Genomic DNA, 20,724 nt, shown 5'->3' on the forward strand with positions numbered 1-20,724 from the left:
AACAACCTGAATTCAATGCACAGTAAAGCAGTCATACAGCATATCCAAGTGGGATTTATTCCTCAGATGCAATAATTGTTCAACAAATGAAAAATCAATCAATATGACTGTCAGAATGTAGGATAAAAATCACGATCATCTTAACAGTTGCAGAAAAAGCATTCAACAAAATTCAACACACTTTCACAATTTTAAAAAATCCCATAAACCAGAAATAGAAGGGAATTACCTCAATATAATAAAGACCAAATACAAAAACCTCAGAGATAATTATATTCAATGATGAAAAACTAAAAGCTTTTCCTCTGAGATAATGAACAAGACAACAATGCCGACTCTTGCCACTTGTATTCAATATGGTGCTTGAAGTCCTAGTCAGAGGAATTAGGCAAGAAAAAGGGATGAGGCACCTGATTCAGAAAGAAAGAAGTAAAATTCTCTTTGTTCACAGATGACATGATCTTATAAACCCTAAAGAACCCACACACAAAAAAAATATTAGGACTAATAAACTAATTCCAGAAACAAGACCATCATATGACAATCAACTGAATTTTATACACTATCTAATGATATCTAACTAATAAACTAGATAGAAATTAAGAAAACAATGCCATTCACAAAATCATCCCAAAGAATAACATACTTAGGAATCAATGTAACTAAGACTTCTACACTGAAAACTACAAACTGAGTTGAAATAAATTAAAGAAGACACAAGTAAATGGAGACACACCTTGTGTTCATGAATTAACATTATTAAAATGCCATATTACACAAGGCTACAGATTCAAAGCAATTCCTATTAAAATCACAATGGCATACTTCTGCAGAACCTTGTTTATAAATTCTAATATTCATATGGAACCCCTAAGGACCCCAAATAGCCAAAACAATCTTAACAACAAAGCTGGAGGCTTCATATTTCCTGATTGCAAAATGTATTACAAAGCTACAAGAATTGAAACAGTATGGTAGTTGCATAAGGACAGACATGCAAACCCATAGAATGGGAGAGCCCAGAAATAAATTATGCAAATGTGGTCAAGAGATCTTCTATCTGGGTGCCAAAACTACACAATGGGGAAAGAATAATTTCTTCAACAAAGAGTGCTGGGAAAACTGGATGTTCACACGCAAAATAAGAAAACATAAGATAACACCATACACGAAAGTCACCTCAAAGTAGATTAAAGAATTAAATGTAAGACCTGATACCATAAAACTTGTAGAAGAAAACAGAGGGGGAAAGTTCCATAACATTGGTCATGGCAATTATATCTTGGACATGACAACAAAGCACAGACAGCAAAAGCATAAAGAGGTAAATGGGGCTTTATCAAATTAAAAAGCTAGAGCTTAACATAGCAAATGAAACAACAGAGTGAAAAGGCAACCTATAGAATGCAAGAAAATATCTGTAAACCTGATAAGAGGTTAATATCCAAAATATGTAAGAAACTCCTACAACTTGGTAAGAAAAAAAAAACCAAATTTTAAAATGGGCAAAGGACTTAAATAATCATTTCCCCAAAAACACACAAATGGCCAAAACTCAGTGGTGGGTATACAGCATGGAACAAATCAAACACCTTACCTTCTTAGGACTCAAGTTTGTGAGGGAGACAGGCACACAAACTCACACATGGACCTATAAAAGTGTCAAGAAGTATTAAGAGCTACGGAGCAAACAAACAAAGCAGGGTGAACGGTCTGTGGATAACGAGCGGTGTTACTTTAGATGGGCTTGTTAAGTATGACCTCTCTGAGCAAGTCACATTTGAGCCAAGGGCTGAAACAGACAGTGAGCCAGCCATACAGACAAGTGTGTGTAAACCAGTAGACAGAGGAAACATCAATTGCAAAGGCCATGAGGCTTTTTTTTTATTAAGGTATCACTGATATATAATCTTATGAAGGTTTCACATCAGCAACATTGTAGTTTCAACATTCACCCATATTATCAAGTCCCCCCCCCAAACCCCATTGTAGTCACTGTCCATCAGCATAGTAAGATGCTATAGAGTTGCTACTTGTCTACTCTGTGCTATACTGCCTTCCCCGTGCCCCCGCTACATTATGTGTGCTGATCATAATACCCCTTAAACCCTTTCTCCCTCCCTCCCCACCTGCCCTCCCCAACCCCTTCCCTTTGGTAACCCCTAGTTCTTTCTTGGAGTCTGTGAGTCTGCTGCTGTTTTGCTCCTTCAGTTTTCCTTTGTTCTTATACTCCACAAATGAGTGAAATCATTGGATACTTGTCTTTCTCCACCTGGCTTATTTCACTGAGCATAATACCCTCTAGCTCCATCCATGTTGTTGCAAAGGGTAGGATTTATCCATTCATCTACTGATGGACACTTAGGTTGCTTCCATGTCTTGGTTATTGTAAATAGTGATACGATAAACATAGGGGAGCATATGTCTTTTTAAATCAGGGATCTTGTTTTCTTCAGGTAAATTCCTAGGAGTGGAATTCCTGGGTCAAATAGTATTTCTATTTTTAGTTATTTGAGGAACCTCCATATTGCTTTCCACAATGATTGCACTAATTTACATTCCCACCAGCAGTGTAGGAGGGTTCCCCTTTCTCCACATCCTCATCAGCATTTGTTGTTGTTTGTCTTTTGGATGGTGGCCATCCTAACTGGCGGTAAGGTGATATCTCATTGTGGTTTTAATTTGCATTTCTCTGATGATTAGTGATGTGGAGCATCTTTTCATGTGCCTGTTGGCCATCTGAATTTCTTCTTTAGAGAAGTGTCTGTTCAGATCCTCTGCCCATTTTTTAATCAGGTTACTTGCTTTTTGGGTGTTGAGATGTGTGAATTCTTTACATATTTTGCATGTTAACTCCTTATTGGATATGTCATTTATTAATATATTCTCCCATACTGTAGGATGTCTTTTTGTTCTACTGATAGTGTCCTTTGCTATACAGAAGCTTTTAAATTTGATGTAGTCCCATCTGTTCATTGTTGCTTTTTTTTCCTTGCCCAAGGCGATATGTTCAGGAAGAAGTTGCTCATGTTTATATTCAACAGAGTTTTGGTATGTTTTCTTCTAAGAGTTTATGGCTTCATGACTTACATTCAAGTCTTTTATTCATTTAGAGTTTACTTTTGTTTATTGACTTAGACAATAATTCAGTTTCATTCTCTTACATGTAGCTGTCCAGTTTCCCCAACACCAGTTGTTAAAGAGGTTGTAATTTCCTCATTGTATATCCATACCTCCTTTATTGTGTATTAATTGGCCATATGTGTGTGGGTTTATATCTGGGCTCTCTATTCCATTCCATTGATCTATGGGTCTGTTCTTGTGCCAGTACCAAATTGTCTTGATTACTGTGGCTTTGTAGTAGAGCTTGAAGTCAGGGAGTGTAATCCCCCCGCTTTATTCTTTCTTCTCAGGATTTCTTTGGTTATTCAGGGTCTTTTGTGGTTCCATATGAAGTTGAGAACTATTGTTCTAGCTTGTTGAAGAATGCTGTCTGTATTTTGATAGGGATTGCAATGAATCTGTAGATTGCTTTAGGCGGGATAGTCATTTTGACAATATTAATTCTTCCTATCCATGAGCACAGGATTTACTTCCATTTACTGGTGTCTTCTTTAATTTCTCTCAAGAGTGTCTTGTAGTTTTCAGGGTATAGGTCTTTCACCTTGGTTATGTTTATTCCTAGGTATTTTATTCTTTTAGATGCAATTGCAAATGAAATTGTTTTATTGATTTCTCTGTCTGTTACTTCATCATTAATATATAGGAATGCCACAGATTTCTGTGTATTAATTTTGTATCCTGCAACTTTGCTGAATTCAGATATTAGTTCTAGTAGTTTTGGTGTGGTTTAGGGTTTTTTTTTTATGTACAATATCATGCCATCTGCAAACAGTGACAGTTTAACTTTTTCCTTACCAATCTGGATGGATGCCTTTTCTTTCTTTGTGTTGTCTGATTGCCATGGCTAGGACCTCCAGTACTATGTTGAATAAAAGTGAGGAGTGAGGGCATTCTTGTCTTGTTCCAGATCTTAGAGGAAATGCTTTCAGCTTCTCGCTGTTCAATATAATGTTGGCTGTGGGTTTGTCATATATGGCTTTTATTATGTTGTGGTCTTGGCCTCTATACCCATTTTGTTGAGAGTTTTTATCATGAATGGATGTTGAATTTTGTTGAATGCTTTTTTGGCATCTATGGAGATGATCATGTAGTTTTTGTCCTTTTGTTGATGTGGTGGATGATGTCAATGGATTTTTGAATATTGTACCATCCTGCATCCCTGGAATAAATCCCACTCGATCATGATGGATGATCTTTTTTATGTATTTTTGAATTTGGTTTCCTAATTTTTGTTGAGTATTTTTGCATCTATGTTCATCAGGGATATTGGTCTGTAATTTTCTTTTTTTTGTGGTGTCTTTGCCTGGTTTTGGTATTAGAGTGGTGCTGGCCTCATAGAATGAGTTTGGAAGTATTCCCTCCTCTTCTACTTTTTGGAAAACTTTAAGGAAGATGGGTCTTAGGTCTTCACTAAATGTTTGATAAAATTCAGCAGTGAAGCCATCTGGTTCAGGTATTTTGTTCTTAGGTAGTTTTTTGATTACCAATTCAATTTCATTGCTGGTCATTGGTCTGTTCAGATTTTCTGTTTCTTCCTGGATCAGTCTTGGAAGGTTGTATTTTTCTAAAAAGTTGTCCATTTCTTCTAGGTTATCCAATTTGTTAGCATACAATTTTTAATAGTATTCTCTAATAATTTATTGTATTTTGGTGGTATCCATAGTGATTTTTCCTTTCTCATTTCTGATTCTGTTTATGTGTGTAGATTCTCTTTTTTTCTTAGTAAGTCTGGCTTGGGGTTTATCTATTTTGTTTATTTTCTCAAAGAACCAGCCACTGGTTTCATTGATTCTATTGTTGTATTCTCAATTTTATTTATTTCTCCTCTGATCTTTATTATGTCCCTCCTTCTACTAACTTTGGGCCTCATTTGTTCTTTTTCTAGTTTCATTCATTGTGAGTTTTGACTGTTCATTTGGGACTGCTCTTCTTTCTTGAGCTAGGCCTGTATTGTCATATACTTTCCTCTTAGAACTGCCTTCACTGTGTCCCATAGAAGTTGGGGTGTTGAGCTGTTGTTTTCATTTGTTTCCATATATTTCCTTATCTTTGTTTTTATTTGGTCATTGATCCATTGATTATTTAGGAGCATGTGGTTAAGCATCCATGTGTTTGTGAGCCTTTTTGGGTTTTTTTGTATAATTTATTCTAGTTTCATACCTTTGTGATCTGAAAAGATAGTTTGTACAATTTCAATCCTTCTGAATTTATTGAGGCTCTTTTTGTGGCCTAGTATATGATCTATTCTGGAAAATGTTCCATGTGCATTTGAGAAGAATGTGGATCCTGTTGATTTTCGATGGAGTATTCTGTAGATGTCTATTAGGTCCATCTGTTCCAATGTGTTGTTCAGTGCCTCTGTCTCCTTACTTATTTTCTGTCTGGTTGTTCTGTTCTTTGGAGTGAGTGGTGTGTTGAAGTCTCCTAAAATGAATGCATTGCATTCTACTTCCCATTTTAATTCTGTTAGTATTTGTTTTACATATGTAGGTGATCCTGTGTTGGGTGCATAGATATGTATAATGGTTATATCCTCTTTTTGGACTGACCCCTTTATCATTATGTAATGTCCTTCTTTGTCTCTTGTTACTTTCTTTGTTTTGAAGTCTATTTAATCTGATACAAGTACTACAACACCTGATTTTTTTCTCCCTATTATTTGCATGAAGTATCTTTTTCCATCCCTTCACTTTAGTCTGTGTATGTCTTTGGGTTTGAAGTGAGTCTCTTGTAGGCAGCACATAGATGGGTCTTGCTTTTTTAATCCATTCTGTAACTCTGTGTCTTTTGATTGGTGCATTCAGTCCTTTTACATTTAGGGTGATTATTGATAGATATGTATTTATTGCCATTGCAGGCTTTAGATTCATAGTTACCAAAGGTTCACGGGCAGCTTCTTTACTATCTAACAGTCTAACAACTCACTTATTATGCTATTACAAACACAATCTAAAGGTTCTTTTTTTCTCTCTCTCTCCCTTTTCTTCCTTTTCCACTCTTTATATGTTAGGTGTCATACTCTGTATTGTTTGTGTATCCCTTGACTGACTTTTTGGGTAGCCGATTTAATTTTGCATTTGCTTAGTAATTAATTGGCCTACTTCCTTTTGTGTGGTTTTATTTTCCCTGGTGACAGCTATTTAGCCTTAGGAGCACTTCCATCTAGAGCAGTCCCTTTAAAATACACTGCAGGGACACTTTGTGAGAGGTAAATTCCCTCAACTTTTGCTTATCTAGAAATTGTTTAATTCCTGGTTCAAATGTAAATGATAATCTTGCCAGGGAGAGTATTCTTGGTTTGTGGCCCTTCTGTTTCATTGCATTAAATATATCATGCCACTCCCTTCTGGCCTGTAAGGTTTCTGTTGAGAAGCTGATGATAGCCTGATGGATTTTCCTTTGTATGTGATCTTTTTTCTCTCTCTGGCTGCTTTTAATACTCTGTCCTTGTCCTTGATCTTTGCCATTTTAATTAATATGTCTTGGTGTTGTATTCCTTGGGTTCCTTGTGTCGGGAGATAGCACACTTCCATGGCCTGAGAGACTATTTCCCTCCCCAGATTTGGGAAGTTTTCAGCAATTATTTCCTCAAAGACACCTTCTATCCTTTTTTCTCTTCTCTGGTACCCCTATAATGCAAATATTGTTCTGTCTGGATTGGTCACAGTGTTCTTATTATTCTTTCTTTCCTAGAGATCCTTTTTTCTTTCTCTGCCTCAGCTTCTTTGTATTTACTGTTCTCTAATTTCTGTTCCATTTACCAAAAACATGGAACACTTCATGGATTTGCATGTCATCCTTGCACAGGGGCCATGCTAATCTTCTCTGTATTGTTCCAATTTTAGTGTATGTGCCACCAAAGCAAGCACGGCCCTGAGGCTTTTGATAGATGTCAACACACTGACCTCTAAAAGGGCTACACCAATGCTCATTCATCAGCAGCATCTGGGAGTGCCTATTTCCACATATTTTCACCAGCATCTCATTTATTCATATTTCATTTGTTTTCTATAGAAAATAATTGCATTCTCTTCAAGAGCTTGAATACATTGACTCAGGAATGGATGATGGGAGGAGAGGAAATGAAAGAAGGCAGCTTCCATTCAGAGTTTCCTGTACCATGCACTGTACTCCTTACTTTGCAGATGTTTCAGTTCATCAACACATCAACCTTTTGAGAGAGCTATCGGTACTCTCTTTCGCATGCAAAAATGCTGAGGCTGAGAGACTTAGAAATCAGTCCAAGGGCATTCAGTCCTGAAGAACACAACTGGAGTCAATGTCAGGTAAGCCTGGGCTCTTCCCACAACACTGGGGAACCTCTCAGTGCAGGGGTACAGAGGAGCTCCCTTGGAAATCCCATACAAGGGACATGGGGACCTAGTCACTCCAGGCTCCCACCTGAGTAGAGCTGGTTGTCTTGGGTAATTTCTTGCATATGAATTTCATTTTCCATTCATTGGATTTTTTCAACAGTAGAAGCCAATATTTCCCCATGCACCAGGAGTTTATCTACAGCCAAAGTAAGTTACTGTCAGGAAGATGTGGATATGAATAATTAAGCCCCTATTAAACTTGCACACATCTTGTAATAAATCTCAAATTAGAATGTGCCAAGATCTTGTTAAACCTGCCAACACATCTTCTTAAATAAGGTGGGAATATAACTTGGGGCTTATCAGGAAATTCAACCTCTCCTGAAAGATGCTCTTTGACTGTACAGAATTTTAATCTGCAGATTACCTGAATTCATCTCCTCTATCATTCCACTGTATTCATGCCCACTGTAAAAACCAACCAAGGAATCTCTCTCGGGATGTCCCCAAATAGGATGTATTTTAATACATATTGCATTAAACCTCATTATTTTGAAGGAAATATTATCCAAAAGAGTCTCATTCTGAATACACTTTGCCCAAATTCTAAAAAATACTCATTTGCATTCATCATCAACTTAAATGGACTTTTCAAAAAGCTCTTGTGTTTATCCCTTCTGTTGTGGGGAGGATGGAGCACTATGGCTAAGAGCACAACATCTTGCATCAGATTTCCTGTCTCTGCTCCACCACTTCCCAATTGCAAAGCGGGGACCAGAGGAGCACCCACTGCACAGAACGGTTTAAAACACTATGAGTTTAATCACCTGACATGCTGCCTGCCCCATAGTAAGTGTTTTGTACATGCCAGCCACAGTCACTGTTGCCTGGTATATCCCAACCATGCAAACTGATATTAGCCAAAACACATAACTGAAAGTTTTTAGTAACATTTTTCTGGTCTAAAAAGAATATATGTTTATTTTCATAAGCTTATCAACAGAAAAGTAAATCTTAAAATTAAGGAAGTCTTGAGTACCCATATGCTAATGAAAAGACCAACACAACTATACTCATTTTGCCCATCAGGAAAATTAAGACACCAATGGTTGAGAAACTTGTTCTCAATCTCCCAGAAAAGAGGATGGAAATACAGAAAATGATGCCCAATCTTCCATAACTCTCTAAATGGTGCCTCCAGGCTTCCTATCCCAATTTGGCCAGTATATTCCTTAAATATAAGCTTTAATTCTACATACAAACTGTGTAACTTTGGTGTAGGGAGAGACAGAAGTTCCCATGGCCAGGATGCCCACCTGGCCCTAGCCTGCTCATCCACTGCACATGGGCATTGATGTAATAATGGGCCTGCTGCACAGGCACGTGTGTACACAGACATAAGCTGTTATTGTCTCTGCTGTTATATAAAGACCCCCACCCAGTGCTCTGGGCAAAGACAGCAGCAGATAGGGATGCAGACTAGCAGGGGCAAATTGCAGATTGCAGATTTGCTGGATGCAGACATGGTTCGAGTGCTCAACCTGCCAGCACAAGAACAAAGCTGGGTATAAGACCTTTTACCCACCATGTTCCATTGTCATTATTCAGTCTCACGAAATCCAGAGTGAACTTGCCCAGAGCTGAAAGCCTCCAGCATGACACTTGGACAAAGCAAATAACCAGTCTGTGCCTCAACTTCCTCATCTGTAAGGTGGGGAAAATAAAAATACAACCCTCCCACAGCTGCTGTGAACAAAATAACCTAGTACATCAGAGTAGGTAAGACCTGTGGCACTGTGGATAAAATGAGAGTTTCTGTGGCCAGGATTCTTACCCCACCGTGGTTGACTAGCTCACTGCACACCTGTGGGCAATACACGGCTGTTGACTCTATAAAAAGAGCTCTACCCAGTGCTCTGGGCATTACACAGTGGCAGGGCTGCAAGGCTGCAGGAGAGCAGAGCAGAGGCTAGAGTGGTGGCAGCACTGAGGACAGAGGCCCAGAGGACGGCTGTGCAGGACAACTGTGCAGAGAGGCCCAGAGGATGGCTGTGTGGGACGACTGTGCAAAGAGGCCCAGAGGATGGCTGTGCAGACAGAGGGGCCCAGAGGCAGAGACTGGCTTGCTGCATACAGACTCACTCTGAGTGAATGGGATTCTAGTGACTGACCTGCCACCTGGAAATAAAATTGGATATAACCCTTTCACCCCAAGAACGTTTTGCTGTCATTTTTTTTGGTCACACTGAATCCAAAGCAAATTTGCCCAGAGCTGAAACCCATTGGCAAGACAGGCACACATATAGCATTTGCCAGCATGAGCTGCTGGGAAGGTATGGCCACCTGCCTTTTCTGGAGTGCTTCCTCCCAGCTCTGGAAAGAGTCCAGACTCTCAAGATGAAGACACAGGAGGAAAATGTCTTAGCAAAAGAAAGAAAGGAAATGAACCCAATGTCCCTGCAGAGATCCCTCAGATTCTTAAGACCTTGGGATGAACTGTCCGTTGCCCACGCCTCCCTGCGATGCCATTCAAGATGGAGACATCAGCTCAGCAGGGCCTTTTCTGCTGCAAGACATCCAGCTGACAGCTGAAGCCCCTCTGATGGTAATTAGACAACCAATTGTGAAGCACGATCGGATGGACCACCAAATCTGTGCCAATGGCCCACATGAAGGACGACCTGATGATTTTACACAATCTATAAATCCAATCCAGCTGGAGAGCAAACATGCTGGAGCCCCTGTGTCAAGGGCCTTGATCCCTAGGCCATGTCACCCTTAGGGCCCTTGCCTCCAAGCTCCCCGTCCTCCCCTGCACCCTGGGACCAGGGACAATAGGTCAAGGCCATTCCAAGCATGACCACCTACCTTTTCCTCAAAGAAATGGATCTCCTCTTATTTACATGACAAAAGAAAAATCCCAGAAAACATAACTAGTGGTCATCAGGGGAGAGAACAGATTGGATACTAAGACCTGGACCTAGTTGCGGAGCACAGGGGAGTATTTGCAGAGAAAGCATCTAACACCATACCAGGCACACAGTAGTCACTTCCTAAACGCTGACTCTAGTCATTGCGCTCCTCCTCAATGCAGAACACAGCTATAATACTAGGCAGCGTGCCACAGTCCAAGGTGTGACAACAAGTGCTTCACATGTGTTATTTACTCCTCAACAATGCTAAGAAGCAGGTGCTATTATCATTTGCACTTTCCAGCTGAGATAAGTGAAGCTTAGAAAGGCTAGGAGACCTGCCAAGATAACACAGCTAGTAGAATGCAGAGCCACACAACCCGAGCCTTCTGAATCACTCCTTCTAACTTTATCACCTTCATATAACATATGCTTTTTTTTTTTTTTCAGTCTTTTAGGAATTGGAAATGTTCTTTGAAATCATAAATGGCCTCTAAGCTGGCAGGCTTCCCCACACCAGCTTTAGGGTTCTCCGACAGTCTTCTGTGTCAATTTGATTGGGCCATGTAGTGCCCAGCAGTTTGGCCAAACATTCTGGGTGTGTCTGTGGGGTGCTTCTGCATGAGATTAGTATTTGAATCAGTAGCCTGAGTAAAGCAGAATGCCCCTTTCACCTCCAACCCATGGGTGGGTTTCATCCAATCAACTGAAGATGTTAATAGGACAAAAGGCTAGGTAAGAAGGAATTCCTTCTGCCCAGTTGAGCTCGGCCATTTGGTCTTTTCTTGCCTTCATGTTTAAGATGGAAAGATTCGCTCTTCTTGGATCTCAAGACTGCTGGCTTTTGCACATAACTTATACTATTGGCACTGCTGGTTTTCAGGCCTTTTAGACTCAGAATGCAACTACACCATCAATCCTTCTGCTCTCCAGCTCGCCATCGACACACTTCTTAGCCTCATTAGTTGCATGAACCAATTCTTTAACTTATACTGAGATATATATATATATATATCCCCATTCTATGGTCTTTGGCCTCTGGAGAACCCTGGAGAATACAGACACCAAGTGTCCCAGAACTCTGACTGAAGCCTTCATTAACAATGGAGCTTTTTGTGGGTTGTTTAGACAGTAAGCATCTAAACCTTAGATAAATGTCCAACCTGAAGAAATGTTGCTTGGCAAGTTGAGTGAGAAGTGCTCTGAAGTAGGGGAGCCGGGGAGAAGGACAGGGGCCCAGGGGAGTACTGTGCTCTTTGTCCTGCAGTACGTCCCACGCTGGTGCTTTGTTGGCTGCACAGCCCAGTGCATCCCTCTGGGCACAAACACTACCACACAGTGCAGGCTAAAGAAATCCTCTCCATGGCTCCTCAGCACGTCGCCCACAGTTCTGCCCATCTTGCGAGCCTACAGCAGGGTCTGGAAGAATCTAAACAGTGGTGGAAGGCCAGGGCATTGTGGGTCAAAACCTCTGCAGTTCCTGTCGTTCTTCCCATTTACAAGACGGACTCCCCTGGCCTTCACACTAGGTTCAGTGGGGATTAATCTGTCATCAGGCTGAAGCCACATCAGCCATTATTGCATGTTGCATGGAAAGCAGAGCTGGGACCTCGCCTCTGCTCTGCCAGGCCTCCCACAGGCTGCTGCTCTGAAAAATCAGCTCCTTCATCATGATGAGCTGCCCAAAGTGCAGGAGCTAAGAGAAGACTTGTGGGCCCAATTCACAATACTTATGTCTCTCTCCCTTCTCTGCCCTGGCGCTCTGATTGGCACCTTCGGATGGCTGCATCACAGATCCCCAGACATTCTGGGAGTGGAAATTGTAACCGCAAGTCCGAGTCGTTGGTGAGCGTTAGGTGAGGGCTGCACACCTACTGCTACATCTCCCGGCTCTGTCCAGCAGCTCCAGCCAACAGGCAGGCCGACACCGCCTCTGTAGTTAGAGGAGCGTAGAACCGGTTGAATGCACCCCTCAAATGCATCAGCACTTATTTTAAAGCCACATCTCCCTCAGACCCCAAGACCTGAACCTGCTCCAAATCTACCATCCAGATGCACTGTGAACATTCACATGGCAAACCAGAAGCAAAAATAAAGAGTAAACGTAAATGCAGGGCTGGTACTTGGGTCGTGAGGGTAAAAATATTCACCCATGGAACACTTCAACAAATACATGTTGAGGAACTACTGTGTGCTAGGCACAGGTCATGGAGAGGTGAGGCCCGTGAGAGTTCACCTCCTCTGATGGACTCCTCCGGGCCTCTTCAGTTTGCCAGGAAAGGGTGCTGTGGACCCCTGCAGAGACCTCCCAACACGCACCCTGAGGACGCTAGCTCTCACCTCGGCGAGTCGCGTGCCAGGCATTACTCAGCCATACATACTGTTATCATTCCGTTTGCTGAGCGCCCGTTAGGCCAGGCACTGTGGGAAGTACTATGCACACTGTACCATTTAATCCATCAGACATCTCTGCAAGGCACGTGTCAGTACTTTTATCTTAGGTGAGGACCAGAGAGTTTAAATGACTTTCTCAAATCCAAACAGTGGTGGAGCTGGGATTCAGCTCCTCATGCCCAATGGCAACTCTGGTCTTCCTGGGCATCCACCGTGACAACCGAGGGTTCCAAAGGGACCGGCTCCTCACTCGGCTGTGCAGCCACCTTCCCACCTCTTTGTCTCTGAGGCTAAAGGGACTGCTTGCTCCTCTGTCTGAGAAAGAAGAGCAGACACGTGAGCAGCAGGCCGTGGCTGCAGGCCCCCGGGCGTTTGCTTCCCCTTTCTTGAGTCTGCCCAGTCACCCAGTAGATGAGGGAGTTGAATGAGTGGGTCCAAAGGATATAGTCCAGCCACAGAGTCTTCTGATCTGTGCCACTGGAGGACCTGCTGCGGTGTGGCCAAGAGGTTCTAGCTCCTTCCAAGGGGAAGGTGACGCCACAGCCAGGCCTTGACAGGCAGCCCCCGAGAGAGGAGCTCGCTCCAAACAGCCCGCCCGGCCACATCCCAGTCAGACACAAGCCCCACGCTGCCCTTCCTGCTCCTGTCCTCTTTCTTGCCAACGTAGCACTGCCTTTTACATATTAGTTTTACGTGACTCAGATCATGCCGCTCCACTGCACTGAGGGTAACCTCCTCCCCAGGCCCCACCCCCGCCCCCACCGTTGCTGGGGTGCTGGTCACTAAACTCCAGAGCATGGCCCGCCAGCCCCAGGGGTTTACCTGGCGCTCCGCCTCTCCGCCCCCTCCTCTGGGGCCCAGCACCCACTCCCTCCTCCTACTCACAGGCCCCCGGTCTCTCCCTGCCTGCAGCACTCGCCCCCGTCTCCACCGCACTGGCCCCCTGCCCTTCAGACCTGGGCTTACAGCTCCCTTCCCCTGGGAGGCCTGTTCACTGTTTCAGCCCGTCTGTCCCTCACAGCAGACACCACAGCCCCCACAGAGGATTTGATGATAGCAGCTGCCACTGGGGACCAAGCACAGTCACCAAGGAGAGAACTCTGCAGCCTCCCCCGTGAGCATCTTCTCTGGCCTTCCTGACGCGCCCAGGATGCTGGCAAAGGAAACACAGGATCACAAGGCACAAAGGAGGACATCTCATTTGTGGGCCAAGAAGGTAAGAGATCCTTCGGAGTTCAAGTGCTCAAGCACTAGTTTTGGCCGGGATGTGCAGTGTATGGGCGCCTGAGTTCCTGGAAACAAACAAATCATGACTGCAATCCGGTCAAAGCTGAGAACCTGCTCTTTTGGGGAAAGCTGGCACATACATGTTGCATCTATAAATACACAAAGATTTCCATGAACACTAAATGTAAGTGTGATATTTTCTAAACAAGATGCATCTGTTTGTTGGAAAATAGATCTCAGTGGCCTCTAGTATTCAGTAAAAAAAAGAAAGAAAACGAGAAATCAGGAGTGGGAGGATAAATATCACACCCAAAACATCATTATTAAACTGAGGCACAGTGGGTAGCCAGCCAGCTGGCTGGGGAATTTAAAAAAGGTCCCGTTAGAGTCCAGCAGAGCCCCACTCTCCAGGCATTTCTGCCAAGCAAGCCATCCTGCCTTCCTCCGTCCCTCCCCATGTCCACACGGCTCCCACACTGCAAGCTATGCAAAGCCCGCTGCCTTCACGAGAGTGCACTGGGATTCTGGGAGACAGACTTGCCTCAAAACAATGTAGATACGTAACTTGGACTCAGAATGACAAAGTGTATGAACACCTAAACAACCTTCTTTTCTGCTGAGATCAATAGAATAGATGGCTTTAAAATGCCTCTCTCTTTGAAATGCATGAATAAGGTTCTAGCCAAAAGAAACGACATCATTTCCACTTGTCAGACAGGCTGTAAACCTTCCAGCAAGTTTTTGGGAGAGTCTTTTAAGCTCTGTGTGAGAAAGGAAGAAATGGTTTGAGAAAGGTCTCTCCTATTCACTGGGTGCAAAGAGAGCAAAAATGTTTAAATTCCAGACACACGGGAGAACTTTATCTCGGAACCAGGTCCCTGTGCTTCTTGCTCTGTCGCCCGATTCTTCTTTCCAGAGCAGACAGTGCTTTTCTGGCCTTTCTGGTTTCAAAGATAACCTTCATGGTGAGACTCAATAGCTGAAACACAGTCTTTGGTTCAGAAGGAAGCAATAACCATGGCCCTAAAATGAGGTCCTCTGTTGAGGTCAAGGGAACATGACACGGAAACCTCATTTTCTCATCACAGTCACGTTAACATTTGTCATCGCTCCCCTCTTGGCACTTAGGCAAGAACCCAGCCCTATCCCCGAGACAGGTAGTGGGGCTGTCCGCCTTTCTCTAGAGTGTGAAAGCTGCACGTTCAGACGGCAGTGCCCATTTCAACCAAACGCTGGTGAGACGCTAGCACCTCAGCAGCCGCAGGAAGGCCCCTCGGTGATGGGGACACCATCACGACGCTCAGGGGAAAAAGCCAGACACAAAAGACTGCATGGGGTGTGATTCCATGTGGGTGGCATAGTCCTAACAGGCACATTTAAAGAGGCCGAGAGGCCAAGGGTGGAAATGGGGACTTGGGAAATCTGGGGGTGACGGAAGTGTTCTCAAACTGCATTGTGGCGATGGTTACGATAACTCAAAAACTCTACTAGCATTCACGGAATGGAACACTTAAAATGGGCTGTTATGACATGAAATTACACCTCAATAAAACTACTCAGTAAAAGAAGTGTGTTCATTGATTTGTTAATGATATGGGAAACATAAGTAAACAACACAATACCACATATAAAATCCTATGCTCCTAATTTACTTTAAATATACGTACTGGCACACATAGGCCTAAAAGAAATAAAAGAAATGTGCCGGAATGTTTACAGTAATTATTTTCTATAGAATGAGATTATGGATTTTTATTCTCTTCATTGTGTATTCTGTATGTTCCAAACTTCGATCATGAACGTGCACTGCCTTCATAATTAAGAAACGAAACTGTTACTCAGTAACGCATCTGTGAAGTCATTGTACGTAGCTGGAAGGGCTCAGGACAGTGTTTGAGAAAACTCCACTTCTGGCCCCAGCAGCTGAGCAGATTCTTAATTCTCCTGTTCTTGCTGATACTCAAGGGCCTGAAAGAGTGAAGGCCCTTCTTTTCAAGCAGGCATATCCGTCTCTCCTCACTGGGTCCACCCTTGCTCTCCCCAGAAGGGCGTCAGCACAGTGAAAGCAAACATTAATTGTCATATATTATACACGCATTCAGCAGCTTGCTGTTAATACACTGAAACAAATTTCAATGTGTTCAATCCAATCAAAAATGAACGAGAGTAACTGGAACCACGTTAGCAACATGAGCCCTGAGGTGCCCATCCCCAACCCAGAACAGAGTCTATCTGTACAAATGCTCTTTTTTTCCCATGAGAAGGGATCTTTACTGTCTTGGAATACACTGTCTCACTGTAATAGAGGATTTACTGGCCCCAATTAATGATTTTCTATCCTTCAGTATTAATATCACACATCGGATCTCCAGGTACTTTGCTGATACGGAATTTTCTAAAACAATAAATACTTTGCACCATGCTAACACAGGAGTTTCTCTATCATAGATGGTAAGATTGAGGACAAGAGAACTGAGGTCATCCCTACAGTTTGCTGATATGAAGATATACCCTAAACGGAGGCAAACAGATTTCCTTGGCCTGGCCCAGTAGGAAAGCTGGAGAGTGGAGCCCTCAGCCTGCGTGCCCTTTCCCAAGAGCCACCCTTCAGCCTGCCGCAGCGGTGAGCCCCACCTGCTGCTCTGCACCAAGAACCTGCACCCCCAGACCACAGCCGCGGGGGCTGAGAGCAGACCTCTGGCCAGAGTTGCCTCCCTCCTGACATTAGCACCGGGATGTGTGACGCTCCTGCTCTCCACTGGTCCTTGGAAATATGCGTCTATACATTCCAGAGCTCTGGAGCAGCCGTTTCTCACCAAGGCCCTGGTAAATAGGTAAAGCCTGATTATTCCCTCTTTTGGCTTAAACGAGCCTGAATTTTTGTGACTCACATCAAAAGGGGCCTTGAATATAGAACCTACAGAATACATTCCACTCTGAAAATCAGAAGTAATTCCCTCAGCTCTCTGCCGGGAGGCATCAGCAAAGGGGCAGCCAGAGGAATAAAACGTTTCTTCTGCAGGTTGGAGACCAGGTGAACTTCAGGTCCAAGTGCCGAAGGAAAGGGCTCCTGGGGCCGGTGTCCAGGCTGGAAGCCCAGAGGCCGTCAAGTCACTCGGTGGCTCAGGATGAGAGCTCCCGAGGGCAGGGCCCAGGGACAGGGCCTGCCTTGCCCACCACTGTATCCCATGCACCAAGAACACTGTCTGCGGCGTAGTCAGGGCTCAACTCGTGCCACTGAGCAAATGGATTTCCAGGTACTTTGTGAGCATCCACGTTTTTCAAAAGTCCATTCCAGGAACAGGCTTAAGAAGTTCCATATACAAAGATGGAAGTAGGAATAAAGTACAGGGTCTTTCCAGGCAGCCGAAGAAAGCCCCATCAGGCAGAAACACCAAGCTAGGGTTGCAACGACGGGACAGAAAGCCAGGAGTATTAGGCTACAGAAGTAGCCTTACGGGACTTTCATCTGTGGGTCAGACAGATCCCACCACAGCTGACATGTCTACAGACCGGAACACAGTTCCAAGGCAGGTCCTTCAACCCCCACTTCCTACTCTGCCTGGTCACTCTACCATCTCAGCAGTCCTACCTACCCAGAAGATTTTGCAGCATCTTCCCTTTCTGCATTATGTACCATAAAAATCCTAAATATCCTGAACCTCTGGTCTTGGACTCCCCAACAGCATCCACCTGTGGAAGTACTGACTTATCTCCCCAAGTTCCGGGAGCAGAGAAGCCACGTCAGCTCCAGAAACCACCCAGCTGAAGGCTAAGGGTACATCTCTCCACTCTGACAGCAGCATGCTGAAACACGCGTGTATACAAACACACACGCGCACACACACGCACAGAACTCAGTGGCTACCAGCCCTCCTAAATAAAGACACTCTGTTTCTTTTAGCCCAGGAAGAAACATTCATAAATATCCAATTATCTCCAAATAAATGTGTCTGCAGGGGCCCCAAGTGATTTGGTGGCAAGAAAACTGGTCACCTGACCAGAGTAACTTCTCCCTGTAGCCTCCCCACTAACTAAAGTAACTATGTGACTTTGCAAGGCATTGCATCTCCCAGTCTGTTCCTCCATCTGTACATTAGAACTAATAATATTCCTTTAGAGTGTTCATTCAAAGACTAAGTCAGAAAACGCACAAGGTGTCTAGCAGTGCTTGTCACAGGGCAGGGACTCAGCAAATGGTAGTGGCGATTGTTACCACCGTTTCACCCCATGTAAATGGTCACGTCAGTGTAAGCACATGGCTGGCCCAGCCACATACCTACTTTGGGGATATAGTCGGAAATGCATGCTCAGACCCTTCTCCAGCAGCACATGTGACCCTGGAGCACAGTTGGGGACCAGGGGACCAAGGAGATCTGGCAGAACAGGGAATCGAGTCAACAACTTTTACACCATGGCCACCAGCATCCGTCTCCCCTTCTCTGGGCTCCTTTGGGGCACTAGCTCTCCCACACACCTGGTTCCTGGCTTTGGGCCAGACCCTAGGCCAGCTCCAGCATGGAGCACGTGCCCATCGACACACTGCATTTTCCTCGCCACAGTGACTAGTTTGTGGATGGGTGATGATGCCATCAGAGCCCATGACAGCACCAAGACGTCTGCCAGGATGGTGGAACGACATTTCCCCCTGACCCCTGCCACCCCCAATGCCCCCAGAGGACACGGCCGGCCCAAGAGCAGGCCCGACACACAGACCTGAACAGAGCTCAGCGGTGTTATCAGGACCTCGTTTCCTGCTTTCCATCTAGGAGCCCCTGCTTCAAGCTAAACCTCAAGCCAGAACTACCTCTTGAATTCCTGGTTTTGCCTTAAAAGTTTTTGCTTTTTTCCTATCAGTTTGAAATCAGAAGGTGTCTCACGATGCTGGGAGAGTCCTGACTGATACAGGAAGTGCCTGGGGCTGGTTAGAGACAGGGGAGCAAGCAGAGAGGCCCAGACAGCGCTCGGTGAGCCCAGAACCAGTTTGGACTGTGGGAAAGACACCCTGGAGATGCAGCCCGGCCCGACAAGCCGCAAATCCACAAGCCCGGGGGGGGTGCTCCTGGCTTGCACACGGCCCTCTCTGATCCACAAACCTGAGGTCTGCCCGTGGGTCCCACTCGGGTTTGATGTGCAGAAAGCCCCTGCACAGTATAGCTTGTGACTTCCTATCTGTCCCATCTGTCCATTTCAGGTGGGAGGTACCATGACATTGACAAGGGTCATGTTCTCTGGAACATACAGTGTGGAAGCACCTCATAAATTCCACTTTACTGACTGCCTTAAAGGAAAAAAAAAACCCAACACTTAGTTAACACACACACAGGAGAAGGCAGACATTTAGGGGACTTGTGATCTCCAGCCATCATCCCTGAGGAGAGCTCGGCCGTAGACAAGAAAAAGGGACTTGGAAATGCCTAGGGTGACGTGCCCACCGCCACACGTGCCACATGTCATCACCTGCCCTCGTGGCCACCTGACCTGGTGATCCCTCTGGCCTGGCCCCAGCTGCCCCCAGGTGCTTCCCCACCGACAGGCCGCAGGGGGAACAGTAGTGCCGTGCCCAGGGCCTGCAGCTCAGTGCGCTCTGGCTTCCCAACTGTTACTTCCTAACTAGGACTTAAAGCAAATCATTTCAGTGCTCTGAGTTCAGGTTCTGCATTGTAAGATCGGGCGAGGAATACCACCCTCTCGGAGGGTTGTTCTGAGGATGAAATGAGGAGCAACTTACTGGCTGGGTAGCTAGCAGGTCTCAGCTTACTTCTACTTATAAGAAGTCTGAGGCCAGAGTGCCTGTGTGACTTGCCCAAAGTCCTAGAGCTAATAACTACAGGGTGTGGGACTTGCATCCAGGCCTGACATCAGAGCCCTTGCCCCCTGCACCCTTCCCTCCCCGTGCCTGCAAGGCTGGCCCTGTGGTGCCCCACGACAGCCAGTCCCTGTGCCTGACCCCATCTGTGAGCACTCTTCACTGTTTCTCCTCGGGCACCTGCTGTGGCAACCAGGCTGCCAGCTCCTTGAGGGGCACACCTCCCAATGTGATGTTCTGCACACGCTCAGCAGAAACTTTATGTTCAAGGAGGCAAGATCTCAGAGATGAGAAGCCAGTTCTAAATTCTCCTAATGCGTGTGTCTGCTCCTTGCAGGGACATTGGAAATGGAGTTGTATTTTAAGGTCTGCTCAGAATAAACAAACCCTGTTCCCAGAGCCTTTATTCTTCGTAAGTGTCAAGATGTCCCAGTCAAATAGGTTTATCGCCATACAAAGGAAATCAGGATGCTGCCAGGAAGACGGCTTTGGCCTAATGGATGCTATCATCATGTCTCAGGTTGGAAAAAATCGTGGCAAAAAGAAAATCAGAACGTGTCGACTCTGGGTTTTGAGGCTATGCCCACAGCACAGAGGACATTGCATGAACTCTGAGAGTTTAACAGGAATCAAATTTTTAAAACAAATCTTCTTTTATCATTTTATCACTTGTTCCATAAATTGTCACTGAGCTCCTATGTACCAACCACTAAAATGGCAGGCCCTCAGATTATAACCCTGAATATGCCAGGCCCAGCCCTTGCCCTTGTGCCAGGGGTGGGGACAATACCCCCCTGGGCCCTGCATCGCCTGCCAGTGGCTCAAATAGGTTTGCAAAAACTCTGTGTTCACTACGATGTGGGTGACAGCCAATCCTGGGAGAAAAAGCATTTCATGGAACAACATCTCCAAAAACATGTTTTTTCTAGTAAGGTGCCAACGG

The 20,724-nt window shown here is 44.6% G+C and overlaps 1 protein-coding gene and 1 non-coding gene across 2 annotated transcripts in view; both read right to left on the reverse strand.

Annotated features, from left to right (window-relative positions):
- The window catches only part of SPOCK1 (SPARC (osteonectin), cwcv and kazal like domains proteoglycan 1), a 508,761-nt gene that overhangs the window by 325,509 nt on the left and 162,528 nt on the right, over positions 1-20,724 (reverse strand). The window lies entirely within an intron of this gene.
- Positions 6,886-6,992, reverse strand: LOC118919080 (U6 spliceosomal RNA). Its single transcript, XR_005027363.2, has one exon. It is a non-coding gene; the product is annotated as a U6 spliceosomal RNA (small nuclear RNA).

This window comes from Manis pentadactyla, chromosome 13, assembly GCF_030020395.1.
Source record: "Manis pentadactyla isolate mManPen7 chromosome 13, mManPen7.hap1, whole genome shotgun sequence".
Taxonomy (NCBI): Eukaryota; Metazoa; Chordata; class Mammalia; order Pholidota; family Manidae; genus Manis; species Manis pentadactyla.